Source organism: Gopherus flavomarginatus, chromosome 1 (genome assembly GCF_025201925.1).
Source record: "Gopherus flavomarginatus isolate rGopFla2 chromosome 1, rGopFla2.mat.asm, whole genome shotgun sequence".
NCBI lineage: Eukaryota > Metazoa > Chordata > Testudines > Testudinidae > Gopherus > Gopherus flavomarginatus.
In genome coordinates, this window is record NC_066617.1 from 346,044,461 (window position 1) to 346,070,321 (window position 25,861).

Here is a 25,861-nt window from a genome sequence, read left to right on the forward strand (position 1 = left end):
CAAATATTAAAAGCTGTCTATTTAGAATCTAGTATTTTAAATAGGAGCTGAGGGTGGTTGTTTTTTAATTCTTGATCTAGCTAATATGCAGCAGAGTGGAGTCCATTCAAAGACTCCCTGTGTGGAGCTGGAGCACTTTGAAAGAGAAAATGTTTGAAGTAAGACAGGTATGCTGGCAGTTCAGGCTCTGACAACCCCCACGAGCACTGGAAAGCAGCATAGGAGGAATCAAGGAGAAAAGACGGATTGTGATTAGCCCGAGGAATTAATTTTAACATTTTCGGACCCCTTTCACTTATAAGAGTGACAGTAGCTGGAGCATTAAACATTTCCCACATGATTAGATTTTTGCAACACTGACAGTATTTGGGAGCTAAACAGCCACAGGAGACAGACACTAAACTTAAGCTCTCTGGCATGTCAGTTTTCCCATCTGTAAAATGGGGATGATGGCTCTGACCTCCTTTGCAAAGCACTTTGAGATTTACTGATGAAAAGAGCTATATAATAGGTCAATATTATTGAACCTTTCAAAATACAGTATAGGAAAACAGTTAACAAAATATATACTCCAAAAAAAGAAATGGTTAAAAACATTTATATATAAACCTTTAATCTTTTAATTTAATTTAAAAAGTGTGCGTTCCACACTGTGCTCTTACTAGATTATATGTACTAGTTGGGCATATGGCAACAACTGGCTGTACGTCCTGATTTTGTTACTGTCTTGTGTGTCAAAGAGAAGTTTATTTGTGCAGTGCATGGGGTAGTGTTTTACATGTGAATATTGTCATTCACTGAATGTACAAAATGTAACGAGGATGGATTATTTATAAGAATTACCATAACTGGTCATTTGTGTGTGTTCTTTTTCTGTAATTTATATAAGAGTTATAGTAAACACGGAAGCAACCTGTACTGTAACTTAATTTTTGTGTATGGATGTTTGCTAGTGTATGTTTGAAATTTATATTTGTCACAGTTCAGTGTAACTGTACCTGTATTCTCCCTCTGCCGTTATCTCTCTTGGCTCGAGATCCTCCTGTCTGGGGCTTTTCCAGGCTACACAGTTCCTGCCTACGCTGTGATATCTCCAGCAAGCCAGATGGCCTAAACACCGAGCGTCTGTGCCTTGCCTTCCCTCCAAAGGTCATGAACAGTGTAGTTGCTAGTAGTTATAAGTTACCCCACAGCTCTTCCTAAGCAAACACATTTATTCTTAAGGTGACAGCATTAGTGAGAAAAAAAACAAAACAAAAAAACAATAAAAGTTCCTATATGCATGCTAAAAGGTTACCAGAGGTCCCCCATCGGTGAGGGTTACAGCCTGGCTGATTTGTCTTAGTCACCACCCACTGTTTTCAGTTCCTGGAGGAGCTGTGATAACCCTCGTCCAGGGAGTAGAGCATGGTCATACATAAACCTTTCATTTAATATAATGACTCCTAAAGATACTGCGTGCTCTTGCAATATCTGTCACATCTTCCCCTTTGAGAGGTTACATACAGTTCTGGCCCCCAGTGATACATAAACCTAATGCAATAAGGATATGGCAGGAAATTGCCATATCTATCACAATATATAACCCCTGCATGTTTAAATTTAAGTCATAAAAAAAAAATCCTGCATGGGCTGAGTGCATGAAGTTTCCTGTGGAATTGTGCTCCAGAGCTGAGTAGAAGATGGGCCTCTGTAGATACTACCTTGTGAAGGTTCCGACTCTTGCAAGAGAGAGGGGTTTGGGTTTTTTGTGCGGGTGTGATGATTGGCTTCTCAGTGCTGTAGCATTTAGATGCACTGTGGACAAGGGAATATCATGAAGACAGTATAGTCCCATGGAGAGAGCACTGGACTGGGAGTCAGGAGAGCTGTATTGTCTTTCTGTCTCTACCACGGACCTGCTGTGTGACATTGGGAAGGACATTTCACCTCTCTCTGACTTTATTTTCCCTACCACCCTTTGTCTTGTCTGTTTAGATCAGTGGTCACCAACCCATATATCGTGATCAACTGGTTTATCCTGGAGCCTCTGCCAAGTGATCGTGATCTCCGGCCACTAAAAGTCTGGTGGCATGGTGGGACTAATGGAGGCTCCCTGCCTGCCCTGGCCCCACTCTGCTCCCAGAAATGGCCAGCACCTCATATGCACTCCTGCACCCCTAACTCCCTCTGATACCCCAGCCCTGACCCCCTCCTACACCCAAACTCTCTCACAGGGCCCAGACCCCCTCCTGCACCCCAATACTCTGCCCTAGCCCAGAGCCCCGTCCTGCACCCAAACTCCCTCCCAAAGCTCGCACCTTCCTGCACCCCACCCCTCTACCCCAGGCTCAGCCCAGAGTGCCCTCCCATACTCCAAACCCCTCGGCCCTAGCCCAGAGCCCGCACCCCATCCCCAACCCCCTGCCCAGTGACTGTGAGTGAGGGGTAAGGGAGAGCGAGCGACGGAGGGAGAGAGGGATGGGGAAGGGGTGGGGCAGACCCTGGGTTGCACTTAAATTCAAAAAGTGATCTTGTGCATAGACCACTGGTTTAGATTATGAGTTCTTGGGTAGGGAATGCATCTCATTACATGTTTATACAGTGCCTGGCACAATAGGGCTCTAATTTCGTTCTGGGCCTATAGGTGCTGCTGTAATGTATGTATAAATTCAAAACGTTACGTTAAAAGAACACGAAGGTTGCAAGTAAAGTACTCAAATTTGGAAGCGCCAGAATTAAACTTGCCTGTAGAGTCTTAATTCAGGCCCCTTGGGTGTGTCTATTATGATAGTCTTTAACTGCATCGTCACATATTATTCCTCCTCTAGTACCACCTCAATTAGAGCTTCTTAGTGAAATGACTAGGTTTTTGTGGGTTTTGGTTTGTTTTTTTAAACCTGGACAAAACAACATATTTTCCCCTATTCTCATTCTTGCAGATCTGAACTATTTTAATTGAAACTTTCCAAAAAAATTCAGCCTGGGACAGACACCTAGAATGGAAAACTTCAGTCCAAATGGTTAAAGTTTGGCAGAGTTATTATAAGCAACTGAAAGCATGGAAAGTAATGGGCAACATTAACTCTAGGGGGTGCCATCAGCTCCACCTACAATATTAATGTTAAAAGGACCCAGTTGCTATCCTTAGCTGTGCTGAAGTGCAGAGTGCCTTTAATTTTCAGGGCCATGTCCATGGCCCCTTCATTCTTTTGAAAGGGTTGGGAATCCTTTTCCAACCTATAAAGCTGAGACAGTACAAGAAATGGGGGATTAAGTGAGGCCTGGTCTACACTATGAGTTTATGTCGAATTTAGCAGCGTTAAACCGCATTAACCCTACACCCGTCCACACAACAAAGCCCGTTATATCAATATAAAGGGCTCTTAATACTGGTATCTGTAATCCTCCCTGACGAGGGGAATAGCGCTGAAATCAGTATTGCCATTTCAGATTAGGGTTAGTGTGGCCGCAATTCGACGGTATTGGCCTCCTGGCACTACCTCACAATGCACCATTGTGACCACTCTGGACAGCAATCTGAACTCGGATGCACCGGCCAGGTAGACAGGAAAAGCCCTGTGAACTTTTGAATTTAATTTCCTGTTTGCCCAACGTGAAGTGCTGATCAGCATTGGTGACCATGCAGTCACAGAATCAAAAAAGAGCTCTAGCATGGACCGTATGGGAGATACTGAATCTGAGCTCTGTATGGGGAGATGAATCCGTTCCAAAAGACGAAATGCCAAAGCATTTGAAAAAATCTCCAAGGCTATGATAGACAGAGGCCGCAGCAGGGACTCAACACAGTGCTGCGTGACAAACGTAACGGAAAGTCTAAGAATCAAATGGACGCTCATGGAGGGAGGGAGGGGGGACTGAGGACTTGAGCTGTCCTACAGTCCTCGCAGTCTCCGAAAACCATTTGCATTCTTAACTGAGCTCCCAGTGCCTGAAGGGTCAAAAACATTGTAGCGGGTGGTTCAGGGCATGTATCGTAAATCTCGCCCCTGTGAAAGAAAGGGGAAAAAAATCATTTCTCTCCTTTTTTCCATGTCACCCTATGTCTACTGGATGCTGCTGGTAGATGCAGTGCTGCAGCGCTGAATGGCAGCATCTGATCCCCTTCCTTTCGTGATGACAGACGGTGCAATAGGCTTGAAAACCGTCCTCCTCATCCTGTGAGTGCTCCTGGCTGGCCTCGATGAGATCGGCCGGGGATGCCTGGGCAAAAATGGGAATGACTCCTGGTCATTCCCTTCTTTAAGCTGTGTGTCCTAGAGATTCAGTCCTGGCTGGAATATCATAGCAGCTAGAGGCTGCGCTCCTCCCCTCCTTCCCGTTTTATCTCAATAAAGTCAGTGTTTCTTATTCATGCATTCTATATTACTTCATCACACAAATGTGGGGATAACTGCCGCGGTAGCCCAGGAGGGTTGGGGGAGGAGGGAAGCAATGGGTGGGGTTGTTGCAGGGGCACCCCCTAGAATGGCATGCAGCTCATCATTTCTGCGGCATGGCTGGGGCTCTGACCCCGAACGGCTGTCCCCGCTGGTTTTTTAGTAGGCTCGCCCAATATTCTAGGCAGGACTGACTCTACCTTTAGACAAAACGTAAAGAAGGGAATGACCTGGGGAGTCATTCCCATTTTTGTCCATGCGCCTCTGGCTGACCTCAGCGAGGCCAGCCAGGAGCTCCCGTGACAGCAGCAGACGGTGCAATAGGACTGGTAACCATCATCGTCAATTTCCAAAGCAGCAGACGGTGCAATAGGACTGGTAACCGTCTCTGCTAACTTGCAACGGCAAATGAATGCTGCTGTTTAGCACTGCAGTACCACGTCTGTTAGCAACATCCAGCACACTTACAATGACCATGAAAAAAGGCTAAACAGGCTCCATGGTTGCTGTGCTATGGCGTCTGCCAGGGCAATCCAGGAAAAAGAGTGCGAAATGATTGTCTGCCGTTGCTTTCACGGAGAGAGGATTGACTGACGACATTTACCCAGAATCACCCGCGACACTGTTTGCCCCATCGTGCATTGTGATCTCGACCCAGAATTCCAATGGGCGGGGGAGACTGCGGGAACTATGGGATAGGTATGGGATAGCTACCCACAGTGCAACGCTCCGGAAATCGACGCTAGCCTCGGTACATGGACGCACACTGCCGAATTAATGTGCTTAGTGTGGCCGCATGCACTCAACATTATACAGTCTGTTTCCAAATACCGGTTTCTGTAAAATCAGAATAATCCTGTAGCGTAGACATACCCTGAGTCTCAGCTTCTTCAGTGCTGCAGTATTTCTGAGAGTTACTGTTGAATTTGTTACCGTCTCCTGTGTTTTGTTTTGTTTTGTTGTTTTTTTTTTAATTTAATTTAATTTAATTTAATTTTTTTAAAGCAAACTGGATTCTAGCTGAGGCGGTTAACTTTTACCATCACAATATTTTAAGGAGCTCCCCAGAGTCAGAGGCTACCCTTAGTTTCTATTGCCCTGGGGAGCTGTTAAGGTTGCCAATATTACTGGCCAGCATTGGAGCTTCCCTTAATTAACTCTGCCTTGTGGAATTCACAGTATTGGAGAGGCTGGGACATGCTTCCATAAAGTGGGATGTTTCCAGGTTCTCTGGAATTCTCCTGCCAATGGCAAGTCTTGCAAATACAGGATTGCTGCCGCAAAATTCTAGCGAGCCCTGTACATAATGTAAACGTATCACTTCTGTGTTTCAATGCAAGAGCGTCTGCTGTCAAAATTTGTCCTCGCTTATTTGGTTGAAGGCCCATGGAAAATAATCCAGTAGAGCCACTGGCTGAGGACCATCTATGAAACCATTCCCTGCCATTTGGGTGCTCTGACATCACATCTTAATACATAAATCCTTGAAACATTAGGGAGCTAAGAAACAGCATAAAAGTTTTAAGGCTCTGTGTTCTTGTCTGGTTTTACTTGCTTCTTACTTGTCCAATTATTTTCTGCTCCTGTTGTCTAGAGTTTCTCAGGCATTTCTCTGGAACATGCTTGCCCTTTGTTTTAATATCCCTTTCTGACCATGTATTTCCTATACCTGAGCTCAGTTGCTGTTCATTCTCTAATTCTGTGACAGCCTTGTCCTCTGCATGTTCTTCACGGTTAAGAAAAGTTTCCCTGGATCTGCCATCGTCCCTTTTACTCATTTTGAATGAGACAGCAATCTCCATTTTTCTGCCAACAATGAGCAGTTGAGCTTTCTTCCTCTGCTTTTCCTGGTGCTGAGGTTTGTCACTATACGCTTGCTTCCATTTGTGTCAGGTCTTCTCTAAGCAGGTATAACATTCATGGAGACTTTAGGGTATGTCTGCACTGCCCATGTTACAGCACGTAGTCACGCTTGATAGCTGGGGGAGAACTCTCCCGGCGATAAAAAATAATCACCCTGAATGAGGGGTGGTAGATTTATTGCTGGGAGCATGGCTCCTGGCAATAAAGTACTGTCTGTACTGACATATTTCAGCCCTAAAAGTTTTTTTGCTCAGGGGTGTGTTTTTTCACACTCCTGAACGATTAAAGTTTTAGCACTGAAAGTGGCATAGACACAGCTTTGAATCAAATAAGTGGGTCAAAATGATAGCTATAGAAAGTTGAGAAATTCATAGGTCCTAGGGCCTTCACAGTTGTCACTGGGCTACACACCATGGCTGCTCAGTACTTCACAGCAGCAGAGCGGGATAGAAAACTCAGATCATCCTGGTCTAAAAGATCAGACCCAATCACTTGAGGTAAAGGAGAATCTCTGGGGGTGGTTAACAGTATAGGACCAATGCCACACAGTTGAGCTGTTCTGAGTCAAATATTTAAAAAATAGGACAATGTGGTTGGAAAAGCAGGAATGTTGTCAGGGAGATTTGGAGGCAGGTTTAAGACCTCAAACTACATTTAACTCATTTCTTGAAACTGATTGAGTTTCAAGTTGATTGTGTCCCTTTATAAAACAATAGTAATAATATTGAGCTGCTGCTTTGCATGCTAATGAAACTCCCTTCTAGGAAAGTGTTGAGAGCAACACAAAGAGCAAAAGTAGTTGGGGGAAATATGCATTGGGTTTTGAGTTCTAGAGAGGCATGTAGAATAAAAATGCACTTTCATTTCAAGGTTTAAAATCCTGTGCAGTTTAGGTAACTTTGTGGGAACAGAACAATGAAAGAAAGGGAGGTCTTCTATCATATAGTCTGCATGTAACTAATCTGTTTCTATTTTGGGGGGGGGGAGGAGTTTTTTTTTTTTAAAAGAAGAAAGAAATTGTAAAGTTTGATTAACTCTTAACGTCAGCCTTTCAAAAACAATCTCCCCAAAAGCCCACTACTCCCTCCCCCCACACACAACCAAACCTGAGTTATATTATGATACTTGTTTAAGAAACAATTTTTTTTTCTTTCTCTGGGCTCTGATTTTATTCACAGGTCAATTTTGTTTCCATCTTGACAGAGTCTGGATGTACTGATTAACGTCTTCCTGACCGTTCATATAACTTGTGGTTTCCCATCTCTGTTTCTCCTCGATAAGCATTAAGTCTCAGTAGTCAAAATGACGATAAAATGCAGCAGTGGAATAGTGTGCTGCAGGAAAAATCTGTTTCCAAATCCTATATGCAGTATGTGTTAACTGTCACTGGAATTGAGTGAAACCTATGAAGAATTCTGATTATCTGTCACTTCTCAAGTACAGTTAAAATCTTTGTCAGATGTGGTGATCAATGATGTCTCACTGGTTAGCTTATCTAGTAATAGTTCCTCTTTCATTGAGAGGTGTTTTCTTTAGCAGTTTAGTCAAGTGTGGTTTTATCATACAAAGTTGAGCTCTCAAGTGATGCCCTACAATAAATTGTAAAATCTTTTCCTTTGTTCTGTCTGACCCTGGCTCATGCTGCTATGTCACCCTTCCATTCAGGAGAGTCCATGTGTGATTATCTATATGTACCATGTAAGCATCCATACACAATAGGGAGGAGGAGGAGTTTAGTATAAAGACACCGCTGCAAAATGCCTCGTTAGATACAAGGTTCATAGCTGAATGTCATCAACCTTTGAGTCATGTGATTATTTCAGCAATACTGAGCCCCAGAATATCTTGTGGATTGGATAAAAAAAAAATCCACACTATTTTGAAAAATAAATATTAAAGGTATTTTGAATGTGGTTTTAATTTATTTAATGGTCCGTATAATGTTTATATATATGATCAGGGAATTCTAGTATTCTGTTCCTCATAGGCTTGAACAGGAACCCTTTCTAACATTTCCCATTCTAAATTTAATCACAGTAATCCTAGTTTACATCGTCTTTACCATGGTAAAGCTCACATCCTGTTCCCTGGGAGTGGACGTTCATGCTCCTCTGGGGGCTTGGCTGAAATGAATGGGTCTATCAACATGGAACAGTTTGAGACTTAAGTAATTCCTTTCCCTCCTTGCTGTTGACACCATCTGTATATTTGTAGCCCCACAAATCCAAGTCTTGTCCGGTTTCTTTCTCTCTTTAAACGTCTGTCTATAGCTGGTTTACTTGCCATTTGTTTTCATTCAGCTTGTGTCCTTTTTTCACTTGATGGAGATGAATGTTGATTGCAGCTGCCCCCGTTGTTTCTGAAATGCTTTCCACTTCCTACTGCTGATTTCCAATACATTATTTGGATCCCAGCCAGCTTTTTCTAGCTCATTTTGCATTCCTTCTAAGTCCACTTCTTCTGAAGTGTGTAAATATTTTTGGTGTTTCTGCTCTACAGAGAGTCAGTTAGCATTTGAGACCCAGTATTAGGATCCGTTGATGTTAGGTGTTCCGCAGCCTTCTACCAGGCTCATGTGGGGCTGTAAGCTGGAGCACTTCCCAGTGCTAGTGGGTAAACACTAACCCCACCTGTAAGGTTGCTTTATGACTGTTGTTGGAGCCTTCAAGTTGCAATAGCTCCCATAGCAAATGCACCTCTATTGTATGGGGATAGACACCAATGGTTGGTAGATCAGCCTCCCTGCCTTCATCCCCAGCCCTATCTGCTTGACAGAGAAGAGAGCCCCGCTGGAGTTGTGAAGGGTGTACACCTGGACATGGGCTTCCCAGTTGAGCTTCTTGTACAGCACGACCTCCCCCATTTGGTTGGACTAGGCAGAATGTGCGTCTGACTTGATGTGTCTTGACAAGGTTGGGTGAGGTAATATCGTTTGTTGGACCAACTTCTCTTGGTGAGAGAGAGAGAGAAGCTTTCAAGCTTGATGTGCTCTTACAAGAGTGATGAGCATGACATAACCACCTAGATAGGTTGTGTCTAAACAAATTTAATTTTCTTCTTTCTCCATGGTTTGGTGCATTAGTTTACTTACCTCTTCTTTTAAATATTTTGTGGTTTCTATGGCATTCTCCCCCCCCCCAACCCCACCCTATCTGGTTAGTAGTAATTTGCTAAGAAAACAACATACTCATTTTGCTCAGTCCCGAAATTTGGAAGCTGACATGGCAAGATGCCTCCTCTTGCCTCTTATGAATTGTGTAAGGTATTTGAAAATACACCTACATGATAAAAATTGGGATTTCTGGATTGATTTCTAGGGTTGATAATTGTACTGAAGAGCATCCTAATTTGGAACAGTGTTGGCGATACCTCCTCAGCATATATTGGTCTCTCAGGTCAGTACAGGAGCTTTATGTAATCTAGCCTCCATCCCACTTTAACTCCATTAGAACTTCAATGATTAATATTTATACAAAATGCTTTCATGTTTCCACAGTGAAATTGTCTCACTATCAAATGAAATGGTGGCTTTTCCCTGTTGACTCAGTGTGAAAAAGATTGCAAAGGCTTTCAGCAACGCTGCATCTGAGACACACATCAGCAGGAAACTAGGCTCGTCTTTAATTCAGTGTTTCATTTTGTGAAATTGCCTACTCTGAGAGAAATAATACATTTACATGTATATTAACCAGTGTTTGCCAGCTCTTGGAACAAAGCCAGTTCTCTCAGGGCCAAACAAACACTTGGAGCGAATGAGTAATAATCTGCTATTGTCACTCCTAATTTATGGATGGGTAGACAGAACAACACTTGCCATTTTAAGTTGTCCTAGTTGCTTCAAAGCCCAAAACTGTGTGTTAGCTATAGATTCAGAAATATAGATTATAGACAGCATGGCTTCTCATTGCAGATTTATTGGATATTGCTGTGACACCAGGTGAAAAACCTCCCTGGAGGATAGAAAAGGAGTAATGGAAGAATGAAATATATGCAAACTGGTGATGATGTGGGATGGGAACTTCTAAGTGTCAGCCAGAGGCTAGAAAGAAATGTGGAGTATGCTCTCTTTAAAGGTGACCTGTAAAAGGGCGATGGGGTGGGAATTGAATTTGTGCCCTTCTTTATGATGTCCAAAGAGATCCTGAAGATTTATTTCCCTTTCCTTCCCACACTGAAAAATAGAATTCTGCTGATTTCTAAGATAGAAATATCAGGAATATCAAGGTTATATTTGTTGTTGGCAAATAGCGAGTTGGAGCTTTCTCATTCAGAAATGTGTCCTATACTGTGTTTCAGAAATTCTGAGTGTGTCAAATTTTGGATGACAGACTAGAGGCACCTGAAACCTCTGAAAATGACATAGGTATTTAGTAAGGTCAGGTACTACCTAATCCAGTGACTTAGTCATTAGGATTAGGATGTTATAATGTTCTTTGAGATCCTCACATTGCCCACACTCCCAAATGCTGACTGTGCTTACACTACCTTAGGTTGTGATTACAGCTCAAAGGGATCCAGATTTAGGCTATCTGGGAAGTGTGGTGTAATTAAAGGTACATAGCAGGAGAGCATTTGGCATGTTCTGAAATCTCCAGAAGAGATGCTAAGAGTAGACACCAGCTGATTCAGTTCAGTTTTGTGCAGAGGGAGCACTATTTTAAGAAGGTGGTCAGTAACAACTGTTAGGTAATAAATTTGCTTTTTAGCATTTACTTTTGGCATGTGTCGTGAAACTGCCATAATGTACAAGGACTTTTGGAACAATCTGCATGAATCTACAGAGAAAGCAAGGTGTTTGTGATATTATAAATAGAAAGCAATGGAACTGAAGCACTAATTTCTGATGGTTTGAAAGATTGCAATGGAGTGGAAACAAGAAAAATTACTATGGGTCCTGACTGAGAAATGACTTAAATAACTGTGCTGCCAGTGAAAGCAAAACATAAACAGGGCTAAGAGACATTCAGAATAAGAAGTCAGTTATTTTATTAAAGGGATATGAAATCTGAGTGGAAGGTTGGATGGACTACTGAGTGTTTTGGTGGGATGTGATTGAACCTGGGAGGGCTTAATTTGTTGGATGATATTTTCAAATTATTGTATTTTCAATGCCTTTTCTGCCATTTTCTTGGAAAATATCCTAGTGTGGCACTACCATCCATTTTCCATGACAGTGTTGCTGAGCACAAGCTGTGTTTAGCCCTGTGGTCTAGGCCTGCTGTGATACACTGTGGCAATTACACCTGTGTTCGGTCTACACTAGTGCTCCCATCATTGCTGCACCAGTGGGAACTTCCTGAAAAATACTGGTACAAACACAGCCTGTAAGTGAACATGCTTCCTGGGCAGTGGGTGGGTCCGTAAATCAAAATACACAAATAAATACAAATTGGGGTGGGAGTTGAATGTATTATAAAATATTGTGTGAGAGAAAAAAGGGAGCATGGGCTAATGATAAGAGCAGGAGACTGGGATTTTGGACTCCTGGATTCCATTTCCAATTCTGCATTGGATTCATTGTGTGGTCTTAAGCCATTTAGATGAGTGTTTCAAATAGTGTGCCTATCTAGGTTTTACATCCAAAACACCAGATGTTTATATGCAGCTTCGGGAGTCACATGCACATGTACTCATACATGTATGTGGTCCTGAGCAGTTTCCCTTAAATTACTCACATGCACAAATGTGCATGCACTTGAAAAGTTTGGACCAGAACCTTCCCTATATGCAAAATGGGGATGAAAAACAGTGTCTGCTTCTCAGGGTTGTGAGGCTAATTGATGGTTTAGAAGTACTTTGAGATCCTCGGTGTCTGCCTCCCAGGGTTATGGAATACTAACTACTGTTTGTAGAAGTACTGCATGGAGAAAAACTGCAAAAAAAGCAAACGTGATTCTGGGATGCATTAACAGGTGTGTTCTAAACAAGACACGAGAAGTCATTCTTCCGCTTTACTCTGCGCTGGTTAGGCCTCAACTGGAGTATTGTGTCCAGTTCTGGGCACCGCATTTCAAGAAAGATGTGGAGAAATTGGAGAAGGTCCAGAGAAGAGCAACAAGAATGATTAAAGGTCTTGAGAACATGACCTATGAAGGAAGGCTGAAGGAATTGGGTTTGTTTAGTTTGGAAAAGAGAAGACTGAGAGGGGACATGATAGCAGTTTTCAGGTATCTAAAAGGGTGTCATCAGGAGGAGGGAGAAAACTTGTTCACCTTAGCCTCCAATGATAGACCAAGAAGCAATGGGCTTAAACTGCAGCAAGGGAGATTTAGGTTGGACATTAGGAAAAAGTTCCTAACTGTCAGGGTAGTTAAACACTGGAATAGATTGCCTAGGGAAGTTGTGGAATCTCCATCTCTGGAGATATTTAAGAGTAGGTTAGATAAATGTCTATTAGGGATGGTCTAGACAGTATTTGGTCCTGCCATGAGGGCAGGGGACTGGCCTCAATGACCTCTCAAGGTCCCTTCCAGTCCTAGAGTCTATGAGTCTATGAGAGGGTTATGTATTGTGCTTTGTTCCTCCTTTCTTGTTTAATTCTGTTACATAAGGGGAACTGATAAGTGTTGTGTTTTTTTAAAGTAACTTTTGTGTTTCTATTTTGTTTTCCGGGTTGTGGTATGAACTTGTAGTTATTTCTTGAACTTTCCAGAAGAACTTCTACAAGATGATCTCCCATAGCCACCTGCATTTCTCATGCTTGTTGGTAATGGACTGATGCATTAGTCACCTGGCTCTGTGCCATCTGTTACTGCCAATGGGTTTTGTGCTGCTGGAAAATCCTAACTCAAGTGTTGGGTGAGCCATTGTTGCAGAACCGATTAGATTTTACCTTCATGAGACAAAATGAGGCTGCAGTTTTTTGTTCCTAAGCCTCATGGGCTCTCGTTAGAGGACAGTTATAATGGGAAATCAGTCCTTGGTTAGACAATGTAAAGCTTTTCCTTTTGTCTCTTTTGTTTTATTAGGTCTTAATTTAAAGGCAGAAAGTTTAATTAGTTTACTTTAATGTTGCCCTGTCTTATTATGTGTAAATTGAGGGGAACTAACAGGGATTTGATCAGTCTGATCCAGCTCTATGTAATGATGTGTCACCTTGCAGGTGGGTTCAATCAAGGCAGAGGAGCCGTGGTGCTTTGTTACCATGTGAGATAGTTTAGTAAAACATAACATGAATGTAGGAGACAGCTTGAGAGTAGATTGAATTAGATTTTAGTAAATTGGAGGGAAAAACCCTAAAATGCCCATGAAAACTCTGACTCTAATGACTGAGTGTGCAGCAAACACCACCTGGAAAGATTATCAAGCATGTAAGAGAAACAAGAACTTGAGAGTAGTTTCAGCAGGCCTGGATTCCCCAGCACTGGGGGAACCCTGCTTTGAGTATACATGGTTTGGGCAGTTCTCTCCTAACATGTTGATATTATTTTCATGTGGGGATGGCAGGTTTTTGGGTGTGCAGATATGTGTGCCAGGGAGAAGAATATCTCTTTATCACCCCTCGGTAATGTTCCAACTCTGAGTGAGTGCTTTGGAGAGCAGGGCATAGATGAAAACCAGACCAACAAAGCCATCACATCGCTTACATTCTGAAATATCCATCCAACTTGAAAACGTGGTGATTGGCAGGGGAGTCCCTCTCCTTCCTAATTCCTGCAGGGATAGTTTCCGGGCTCCCAGCTCGCCCTCGTCAATGATTGTTTTGGGGATGAGGGATTTGCTTTACATTTATTTATAAACCGTGCAGTACTTATCTAGTGAGCTAATCAGATGTCTCTGGGTGCATGTGCAAGCAGGAGCAGACAGGCACGAAAGCCAGCAAAGGCTTTCCACAGCTATCCACTGAGAAGCCTTGAACAGCAGGGCTTCCAACCTGCCCTGAAGGAGTGAGCTTGAGACCAGGGCCCCTCACTCAGAATGCACTGGCAGCAGCCTCCTCTCACTTTAAATCTGTGAGTATCGCCAAGATACTTAGGCCTTGGCTACACTGGCGCTTTACAACGCTGCAACTTTGTCACTCAGCGGTGTGAAAAAACACACCCCTGAGCGCGGCAAGTTACAGCACTGCAAAGCACCAGTGTAAACCCAGCGCTGCAAGCTAATCCCCACGGGGAGGTGGAGTACCTGCAGCACTCGGAGAGCTCTCTCCTAGCGCTCGTGCCGCGACCACACTCGCACTTCAAAGCGCTGCCATGGGAGCGCTCCCGCGGCAGCGCTTTGGAGTTTCGAGTGTAGCCAAGCCCTGAGTAAAGTAAAAAGCATCCCAGCTTGGGTATACTGAAGCCTCACAAGGAGCTCATTCGCATGAGCGCTTCCTCAGACTGCTCCGTAACTTCCAGCCACAGAAGGAGGAAAAACCTCCTATGTCCTGGATCAACCTTTCCCGCAGACAATTCAGATCCAACTAGGGTGACCAGATGTCCCAATTTTATAGGGACAGTCCCGATTTTTGGATCTTTTTCTTATATAGGCTTCTATTACCCTCCACCCCCGTCCCGATTTTTCACATTTTGCTATCTGGTCACCCTAGATCCAACATAGGCCCACCCACCTTGTGGTCAGAAGGCTGCTGGTCTGCTGCTGTTGGAGTTCTCCCCCATATCTGGGGAATTGCTTCCTCTGGTTTTCTCCCATTCCCTGCCAAAAAAAAACCTAATTTTTGTTTTTTAAAATTAATAGTCCCCTCCTGCTGTGGGCATAGACTTTGTCTGCCAGTTTGAGCCTGAATGGCATTTTCAGTGCCAAAGTTTTAATGACAACAAAGGGGATTATAATGAAAAGCATCAACAGTCCTTTCATATTACAAAACTGCAACATCAGGCTTCAGATTTCCTGGTGTTTTGTTGTGCTTGTGCTTTATAAATCTGTTTCATATATAGATTCATGGTTAGGCAGTTTCACAGGGTGGATTTTTGAAAGAGGTAACAGAGTATATATATTGGATAATAGGAAACAGAGTATTTCCCATCTTAGGTCATCACCAGTTCAAAGGATGAATGATGACTGTTCAGTTTGTGAGAGGAGTTGGTAGTGAAAGTCAAATTCCCAGTGGACAGGTGACCCTAACATAGTTATATTGGAAAACCCATGTTATTTTCACATTTGGTTTCCTTTGCTGTTCATTCTCACAAAGGCTGAATGCTTGTTGTTTGAAATCACTGCAGGCTGCTATCAGTGACTGGTTTAAATCTTCCAGTTTGTTGTTGTTGTTGTTGTTTAGAAACTGACTGAACTGAACAAATGCACCAGTAAGAGAAATATCTTGTTTTCAGAGGATTCTTGTCAGTAACAGCAGCAGAAAATTGCAGTTTAAAAGAAAACAGCTCAGCAAACATATTATCAAGTCATTTGCTGGGCCGTGCAGCATATTGCATTTAAGTTTAATAAGATCTCTGTTTGTTTGTTTAAATAGGAAATGGCAAGGTTTTCTTTTCTTCCTTTGGCAACCTCCCCCAAACTAATACATTCTGTGACAAATCCATGTTTATTTTTAACTTGAGTGCACCCTCTCTCTCTCTCTCTGTGTGTCTCTCTCCCCCTCCTGAAAAACTACTTCATACTAGAACCTGACCTAAGAGCCTTCTTGATACTGATCTTTACCTACAAAAATATCTGTTGCTGATAGCACTAATTAATGGAGCCTAAAATGCTTCTCTCTCTCCTCTTCTCTCATGGAGTTCTGCTCTGTTAATGGAATAAAACTACAAATTAGCACTGCCATATGTACCAAAAATTTTAGCACTTGACCTGTGTTTAAGAACTACATCTTCCCAGATGTATAAATCTTTTTTTTTCCTCCCCCAGTACAGGTTATTTTTGTACATAAGTCCTCAGAACTGTTACAATTCTATTGAAATAGCTCTTTTTACTTTGACAACCTTTTTTCCCCTCTGACACCGTGGAAGAATATAGTGATGGTTTTCATTTTCCAAAGGCAGTGAATAGTTTAGAGACTCTCAAAGCAGCACTTACTGTAAATGTGATGTTCTAGTAATGGTGAGTCAATTTTGATTTAGGTCTGTAATTTGGCAAAAAAATACCCTGCTAAGGACAAAGATTTTGTGCACTACCTTCATAATTCTCTCATTGTTATGCATGCAACTAAATGCTTTTATCCTTCAAAATGAAGGGTTGTAGCAGCAAATCATAATACTTTGACACAGTGAAGTGGACGGAGGTAAATTTTGTAGTATCACAAAAATGTGTCTTTATGTTACAGAGGAGAGGGAACTGATTTTTTTTCACCAGGTCCAATATTCTCTTCTAATCAATGTCTTAATGTTAGCCCTTTTTGAAACCATATAATAAAAATGTCACAGAAATGTGGTAATTTCAAAATCCTGGCAGTTGTTAACATTAACTCCTAACTCCTTGGTTTTGCATGATTTTAGCTGTGTCCTACCTGTTCTTAACTGAATAAGTCATACGGCTATAACCCAGATCACTAATTTGAAAATGCAGGGGTAAGTCTGATTCATGTTGCTTTCAGTCATTTAGGTCTAAATTGCATAACTCTTACTGGGCAGTACGTACAGGAGTAGTTCTAGTCCCCTCAGTGGGACTACTCGTGTGAGTAAAGGTTGCATAATCAGGCTAATAATTTCCATTTCCCTCTGTAAACAGTAGCTGTCCAGCAATTACACGGGCACTGTTTTAAATACACTTGCCTGTTTCAATGGCAGATGGTCTGTTATGTAATAGGAACCACAGGTTGAATCATGGAGCCACCTAGGCCTTGCTGAAGGGTGAGTTGGTCCAAAAGGGAGCAGGAGGATGATTCAGTGGCTCTTTCCATGTTAATCTTCTATGTAGACCAGCTCTTCAGGGTTCTGTTGACTGAGCCATAGGGGCCCAGATCTGCGGTATCTAGCTTCCAGGCACTCCTGGCTCAGGCCCTCGTCGGTGTCTGTGGAGCATTGAAGCTGGCTGGGATGAAGAGGGGGTCGTGAGCCACTTCGCACTCTGCACTGAGAGCCCTTGATGTCATCCGGTCCAGCTCTTCATAGCACAGCCACGTACAACGAACCCTCTCAGAACGACCGTTGGAGTTGTTTGCCTTCTTGTAGAGGAGTCTCAAGTGCTCTGTGCATTCCTGGCACTAGGCTGGAGTCTGCTGAATGTCCGTCTGCTTCAGCCTCCATGAAGTGTCCCGGTACAGGTGAATGTTCCTGCAACTCTGGTCGAAGTCATGAAGGACAGTGCACTCCAACCACCATCCCGGTGTGGTTGGTGGACCAAGTGGCTGCTCATGTCCACCTGCATTAATCCGTAAAGCTTGCAATGGAAAGCTGTTATGATGACAGTGGCGGGACAGGGACCTTTTATAGCTTGGGAAAAGGTCAGGCAGAAAAAGGTTCAGTGCAGTGTGGGCTTTGAGAACAGTTGAAACTTGAGATCTGGCCATATGTGTACTGCACACTGGCCTGGGTATGGGGCCTTGCCACAGCCTGAGGTGTGTACTTACCAACACCCCTCAGATATGCTAGCTTACTCACCCTCAGACACGTGCCCCTGGGGCTTAGATGTGGTCAAAAGGGGGATTGTGGCAAAACCACATTCATGGGCACATGTACAGACCTACCCTACTACGTTCTCCCCCAAGAACTGAACTGCTCATACTGACCCAACATGGCTGCATCTCCTTCCATCATAACAGAGTTTCAGCCATGATAGCTAAGCCCTGGGCAGAGGAGACCAAATTGCAGATCCATGTGACTGCCCCCTCTGGCTGCATGGTAGAACTGCCCCTGTATAGACAAACTCACTGATAAGTAAGCAAACGCTCCCACAGAATCTCTTATCAATATGTTATCTTGCTTCAGGAGTGTTGCAACCAAAGGCAATTTTTCACATTTCCTAGTGGAAAATGTTGTTCTTATAATAAGGCTAGAGTGTATTCCCAATTTAATCTCTGCTCCGGAGAGGGGTATCTCCAAGTGCCACTACAGTAATCTGCAGAGCGTTGTCTGTTCAAGTTCCTAGCATCCCTTTTTCCCCACTGCCATCAGCTATCTTCAGTGGAGCAAAACCTGCTTCACTGCTAATTTGTTGATGTGTGATTTATTAATATGCAGGTGCCCTGAGGGATACCTTAAATTATAAATATTAGTTCCTGTTTGAATTTCAAGCATTGCAGCTGTTCATGGAGTGTTATGGTGTTACACAGGACAGCGAGGCCTGGTCAGTCCAGTTTGATTTGCACACTCTTTTTGATTAGGAGATAGAAGACATTATTCAGATTCATGTGGCTAATACATTCATGGCGTAAGACTGGCTATAATAAATTCTTGAGCTGTCTAGATGTGATTATGCTAAGTGCAGGTAAACAGTCTTTTGTGGATGTGTTTTCTGTGTAGAGAGCTTGTAGAGATTGTAGTGTTGAGTTGGCATTGGTTAGAATAACTGGAAACAGCCTTGCCTTTACTGTCTTGTAGCAGTTGGTCATAGTTGTTTATATAGTGTGTGGTTGAACTATTTAGATAGCTTTCATTTTACACCTTTACCCTGATATAACGCTGTCCTCGGGAGCCAAAAAATCTTACTGCGTTATAGGTGAAACCGTGTTATATTGAATTTGCTTTGAACTGCTTGAGCGCACAGCAGTTCAAAAGAAAAGCTAAGTTTCCAGTTCTTTGCCTTACAAAGAGAGTCAGTTGACCACACTAGGATTAAAAGATGAATGATTTGACCAAAAACTCAGGCAGTTCGTGATCCATCTCTAGCCCCTTTTCTCCATACAGTCACCTTGGGCTGATGGCCCTTACGGTTTGTGAAAACAGTGGGCACAGATCCTTTGAATTTTGGGGAGGACCCAAATACATTTGGACCTGTAGGGATCACCAATACCCAGGCTGCCACCAATAGCATTAGGGTGCTGCAAGCGCTTTTCTGCTTTCACCTCAAGAAGAGCTTTGTGTAAGCTCAGAAGCTTATCTCACCAACAGAAGTTGTTCCAATAAAAGATATTACCTCACCCACCTTGTCTCTCTCCTATCCTGGGACCAACACAGCTGCACTGACTCTGCCTCCACCTGAATTAGGCTTTTGTATTGAGCGGCCAGCATGACCTTTGGTCACAAGAAGAGGTAGCTCAGTAAGACAGGCAGTGTGTTCTGGTGGTCTAAGAATGGGATTGAGAACAATGGACTCTGTTCTAATCCCAACTCTGGCATTGATTTGCTCCATGGCTTTGGTTAAAGATTCTTAACCTTTCTGTCTTAGTATCCCCAGTCTACAGATGGGGAAACTTACTGGCCTTACAGTGAGGCCAAGGGGAATGGATGTGGGTGTGTAACCATAGATTTCAAAGACAGAAGGAACCGCTGTGACCATCTAGTCTCACTCGCATAGCCCAGGAATTTCACCCAGGAATTATTGCAGTGTGGAGATTTGTTCTTTCCTATTATACAAGTGAACAGTATCAAATCCCAAGCTGTTGCTTAGTTATTGTTTGTTTGTAAAATCCTGTGTAAGTGCTACATTGCACCAGAACATGTGCACAGCTCTCCCATGGCTGAGTCTTGAGTGACTTGGACAAATTCTCTCTTGCAACGTTTGTGGTTCAATATTGGAAGCTATGAATGGATCCCTGGTAAAAGGTGTAGCAGGGGTCCTGCAGTGACCTGAGGAGATCCTCCTCCCTATTTTTATAGCAAATGATTTAGTTCAATTTGGGTGAAACCCTAAGAATTGCCTCACTAACCTTCCCTGAAATCCTCAGACTGGATCTCTACATAAGCCCAGCTTCTGCTAGCGATGAAGCCAAATGGCTCAAACCTATTGGAAACATACTCGTATGTTGATGCCAGGTTCCCAAACTTGGGAGCAGTAGTCTGTAATTCTAATGGAACTGACATTTATGGAAAACCTTCTGTTCCAATACTTAAGGATTTAATTAATTTGGTTTCAGAATGAAATATTCATTTTAAAGAGGTTATAAACAATTGATGTTTTTGGTCTCTGTGTAGCTAATGATGGGTTATGCTGTACAGAACGAGGCACATGTTTATTGTTTGAGTGAGAAATTGGTTTCATTTTAACTTCTGTTTGCTACTGTGGATCATAGGAAGTCCCACAGGCTTTTCCTGTTGGTCATTTCCCTGGTCCCTTAAGTAACAAAAATATGAAACATGCTGACATATTAATAATAGAAACAATATTTTCATGTTGATCTCTCTCTCTCCAGGCTGTAATATCAGATCATCTAGTTATACTGAATGGCAAATATAAAACTTTTTTTCTTTTGTACATCATTTGTTTTAGAGTGAAATAATAAAGCTAAGTACCAGAGGAAGAGAGGAATTGAGGAATGTAAGGGACAAAAGAAATTCTTTTTCAGATGGTTTAAAAGAAGGAAAGTTGAGGCAGATATAAAAAGGCTGTTTCAGGAGTGTAAAAGACCCTCACCCTAATCAACAGCAGTGGGAGCATGTGGAGGGAGAGAGAGGCCATGGTGAGCTGAAGAAAGTATATGCAGAGGTTTAAAAACAGGCAATCTCATTTGAAGAGGATCCAGAAACAAACTGGAAATCCAGGAAGTCGAGTGATCTGAATGTTGTGGTGATGTAGGATTTGCCACCCATCCTGAAGTTCACTGAACATCTCTGATCCTCATGGCCTGTTACTCGGCCAGGTCACAGTACGCTGAAAGAACTGACTCTCTCCAAGAGTCAAGCTGGGTTATGTCCTCACTGTACATCATCATCATCATTGCCGGAATCTCTATTGATCAAACATAAGAGGGGGAAAAAACCCAGCTTGTCTCCGAATCCAGGTTGAGTTTGCAGGCGTGTCAGTCAGAAGAAACATTGTTTTGTTTGGAAACTGAGAACAGGTGATACAGGACCAGTCAGAAGTGTCACTGACCCATAGGATCAGTGTTACCCCCCTAGTTTGGAATGGTCTCTTGAAGGAACAGCGAAGTGGCATGTACATTATGTCTCCCAGTCTGCCCCGAGAGCAACCTTAATCCTTCTCCCTGCTCCCCGCCAAACTGAGTAACCATGCAAAATACAGGGGAAACTGAGGCACGCATAGGCTTCATAAAAATATTACAGAAAATTCCTAGTTCGTCACAACATGAGAAACACAAACTCCCCAACTATCCTTTTTTTTTTTTTTTTTGTAGTCTCTATCCATGCAGAACCTGACTCTGACAGAAACACATGCCTACTGATTTACTTCTAGTTTCCTGGTATTACATATTTGCTGTGCTATTCTGAATGTTTCCATAAGTTATGGGTAAGTAGGATGATGCCACACTGACTTCATTCAGTGAAACAGTAAATCTGGATGGGAACCTCAGCAGTCAGTGTATTACTACTTATGCGAGAGGATGGGAAAATTCCTTTGTAATGTAGTTTGTCACATAGAAGAATTAAAATGACTCTTACTCTGTAAATCAAAACGATTTTAGCTTGTTTTTGTTTTCTGCTGTCAAGCTATGAACTTGGGCTGGATGGTGAAAATAAAAAAAACAAACCCACTTGCAGTAAAATTATACTATTTTTTGTAGTAATTTGCTACATCCTCCAGTCAATAGGGAGGCCATTTATGCAGATTTCTGTTCTATCAGCAGGAGCTTACTGGCATCTGGAGTGACATTGTGTACCTTAATGTGTAGCAAGAACACCAGATGGATAGAAATTATCAATATTCTGTCCTTTTAAAGCTGTGATGAAGTGATCACAAAGCTATTAATTACTAGCAATGAGAGACACAAAAACAGAAAACTTGGGTCTGATGAATTGGAGGAGGTATGCAGCTCTGCTCTGCTGGGTTTATGCTGCTTCCTACCTAGGATAACTTTTTGTGCAATCATGCCCGTTAATACAATGTATATATTTCATGATAAAAAGATAATCACAATTATTTTGCTTTCCTCATAATCAGATTTCATTAAAAAAAAACACCTAAAAAAAAGCCCTTGAATTTCTTTAGATGTTGGATTCCAAAAATGTTTAGCTTAGTATAGAGAGGGACAACATGTTCTGAGAGGCACCTCCAGGTTGCTATCCAGGTAGACGCACGCCTACCACCAAGCACAGTCGAGTTACCCCTAGTGAAGTCTGAGCTAGCAAACAGGAGCAGCAAATGGGAATTTTGTGAGGGAGTTCTCCAGGTGAAGGAGGAGCAACTATGTAGCCCTTGAGGTGAGTTTGTGTGTTCTTGTGTGCTTGTCGTGTGCCTGCCTGATTGAAGTTTATAGTATGGTCTGTCTGAAAGGTTGAGGGAGTCTTTGTGCTGTGCCTATTGTCCTGCTAGGGAAAACTGAGAGCTTCCCAACAAGGCTCTGGTCTGCCATCCTTTCATCCCTACTCTCTTTAGGATTCCCTGACAAGGAGGCGTTGTTAACTCAGGGAGAACAGAGGTTTTAAAAGCCAGCTGCTGAGCAACCAGAGGAACTGGTGAAGAGGGGAGTTTTGCAAGGGGAATTTAGAGAGAGAATGTGAGAGCCAGATACACCTAATAAACATTCTCTAAGCTTAGTCCAATAACCGCCCCCCCATTCTCCAAAAACACACACACAAACCTGCAAGAATAAAAATGCCACTATAAGAAATGGAAAAGATGCAGAGAAAAGCAACAAAAATGATTTAAGGTCATGGAACAGCTTTCATATGAAGAGAGATTAAAAAGTTCTGGGGCTGTTCATTTTAGAAGAGAGATGACTAAAGGATGGATAGGATAGAGGTCTATAAAATCATGACTGGTGTGGAGAAATGGAATAAGGAAATGTTATTTTCCCCTTCATATAACACAAGAACCAGCGTCACCCAATGAAATTAATAGGTTTAAAACAAACTAAAGGAAGTACTTCTTCACACAACACACAGTGAACCTCTGGAACTGGTTGCCAGGGAATGCTGAGCAGGCCAAAAGTATAACTGGGTTCAGTAAAGAATTAGATAAGTTCATAGTGGATGTGTCTATCAATGGCTATTAGCCAAGATGGTCAGGGATGCAACCCTGTTCTCCAGGTGTCCCTAAACCTCAGACTGTCAGAAACTGAGACAGGATGATGGGATAGCTCACTCGATAATTGCCCTGTTCTGTTCATTCCCTCTGAAGCATCTGGCACTGGCCACATTTAGGTAATTGTTAAATTGCTGGGAAATTTCCATGGTAGCAGGGTGCTCTGTAGCATCTTTTAAAGATTCAGTTACGAGGTTGGATAATGGTCTGTTAACTTACCGTAAATATATAAATGAAAGGGTCAACTGTTATTTCACTCCTAATTTTCAGTCAGAGCAGACATTTGCGCACTGTGCAGGCACAGAATCACATGTGTATGCACAAATAAGAGATCTGCACGTGAATGTGGCAGAGCAGGTACATCTCAGAGAGACTTCCACGTTGTGTACTGGGCTTTATTAACCTCACCTCACAGGTACTTCTGCTTAGACACTAGACTAGTAGAAGCTTCACAGCAGCTTATTTTCAATGACCTCATGTGTAGAATAGTCTGGTTTGCCTCAAGGATTATCACTTGGAATGAATTCCTCCTTCTGAAAATGCGAAATTTAATAAAATCACAGGCACAACATTGTTTCATGGCATGCTTTAATACTGTTCTTGCTGCCAGAGAACAGGATCCATGCTTTAAACGCATCTTTCCAATTTTTTTTTCCATCAGAAGGCCCTTTATTCCACTAAATGCCTTATGGGGATAATAAATGTGTGATGTCTTTGAACATAATGATAAGGTATGCACTTACTCCCCATGCTATCTGTAATGCAAATTGGCGGGAAGCCATAGAGCTCTGGTAGGGAACCCCTGCTGTTACAAGAAGAGGCAGCTGGTGCTATGTAGTGACAGAAAACTAATTCTTATTATTCTCACTGTCTTTAGTTCTATTATCTTGTTTGCTTTGGTGCATCCAACCTATGGTGCCCTGCATTGTATCTGACTTAACATAGCACAAGTTCAGTGGCCTTTGGACAAATGTACACACCATGATGAACTTCTATAATTTTTCACATGGACAGTGTAATTAATGAAGTGAGAGTCTTCAGAGAGCAGCCTTCATTGACAGTAGCTGTGTAAATGTTGGTGTGCGTTAGATAAAAGTGATATCGAAGGAGAGCCAAAAATGTGTGTGATCACTATTCAAAGTACACATTGATCCTGTCTGAAAGATTTGTTTTTCCTTCCTTTTACAGAGTGTGGCACAGGCAGCCATCTGAAGTAGCAAGGACTGTTACACCACTTTTCAAAGACCTTCCCTGGCCTATCTCTCGGCAACTCAACTTTTGTTTTGTTTTTTTGTTTTGGCGGGGGGACAACAAAAGAGCCTAAGAGAAGAATGAGGCAGCTGAAAGGAAAACCCAAAAAGGAGACCTCCAGAGATAAAAAGGAGAGAAAGCAGGCAATGCAAGAGGCTCGACAACAAATCACCACTGTTGTGCTTCCCACAATGGCTGTTGTTGTGCTTTTAATTGTTGTGTTTGTTTATGTGGCGACTCGCCCAAATACAACTGAATAATGCAGCTTTTAAAATTCTCTAACTTCGTGTATTAATACTCATATTTTATGAAGAGCCAAAAAAAACCCCCAAACCTTTCTTCCAAGATCCCACTTTTTAATAGTACTTTACAAAGGAACCTACTGTCATCTTCAGTCTTCTACTTAATTAGTGCTGTGATTTCTGTTTTGGAATGTAACATAAAACGGATTAGTGAGCGTGCCAATACGTTTTATGGTCCAGTTGATGTGCCTTTCAGACTTTTTAAATGGTGTTTTGTCCTTAAAGCTCTTTGAAGTTCTATATTGTGAAAGGAAACTCTGTTGTGTTATAAATTTGTATAAATCAGCTTTCAGATTTTATCACTGTAATCTATAATGTTGCTCCCATGAGTTTTTGTATGTCTGTTTCACAACTTCCAAAGAAGTACATTTCTTCTTTGTGCTTAATGTCATTTGAAATGCTCTGATTTAAAATATATATATATTTTTGGAATAAAGAAGATATTAATCTTACTTAGAATCTTCATCTTGTTTAGCTAGAAAGTGGCTTGATTGTGAAACATGACCTACATTATGTAATATTTTTTCATTAAATGCTATACAGCAAAGTTTCTCAAACTGGGGTCTGTGGACTCCTCGGGATCCGTGAGCGTATCCCAGGGAGTCCACAGGCCCCACTGATCAACTCTCCCTTCCTCTCAGTGCCTCCTGCATGCTGGGGAACAGCTGTTCAGTGGCATGCAGGAGGCCTGGGCGAGAGGGGGAGGAGCGGGGATGAGGCGTGTTTGGGGGTGGAAGCATGTCTGGGGCCGCCAGCCCCACTGATCAATTCCTCCCACTCCCACACAGTCCGTCCTGCACACTATGGAACAGCTGTTCAGTGGCCTGCAGGAGGCGCTGGGAGGGCGGGGGAGGAGCAGGGACGGGGTGTGCTCAAGAGAGAGGGTGGAGAAGAGGAGGGGCAGGGGTGGGAAGAGGTGGGGTGGGGCCTTGGGAGAAGGGGTGGAGTGGGGGCAGGGCCTGGGGCTTAGCAGGGGAACTTTGGGGCTCTGTGAAAAACTTTAAATCAGAATGGTGGTCCTCGGATTGCTAAAGTTTGAGAACCGCTGCTATACAGAGCGCTTACAAAAGATTTCGTTTTCATGTGAGACTT

The 25,861-nt window shown here is 42.6% G+C and overlaps 1 long non-coding RNA gene across 1 annotated transcript in view; it reads left to right on the forward strand.

Annotated features, from left to right (window-relative positions):
* LOC127045991 (uncharacterized) overlaps window positions 1–25,221 on the forward strand; it is a 40,379-nt gene extending 15,158 nt beyond the window's left edge. Inside the window, exon 2 of the long non-coding RNA XR_007772890.1 lies at window positions 24,405–25,221. This is a non-coding gene — a long non-coding RNA (uncharacterized LOC127045991). The remainder of the gene's footprint in view (window positions 1–24,404) is intronic.
* The last annotated feature ends 640 nt before the right edge of the window (window positions 25,222–25,861 follow it).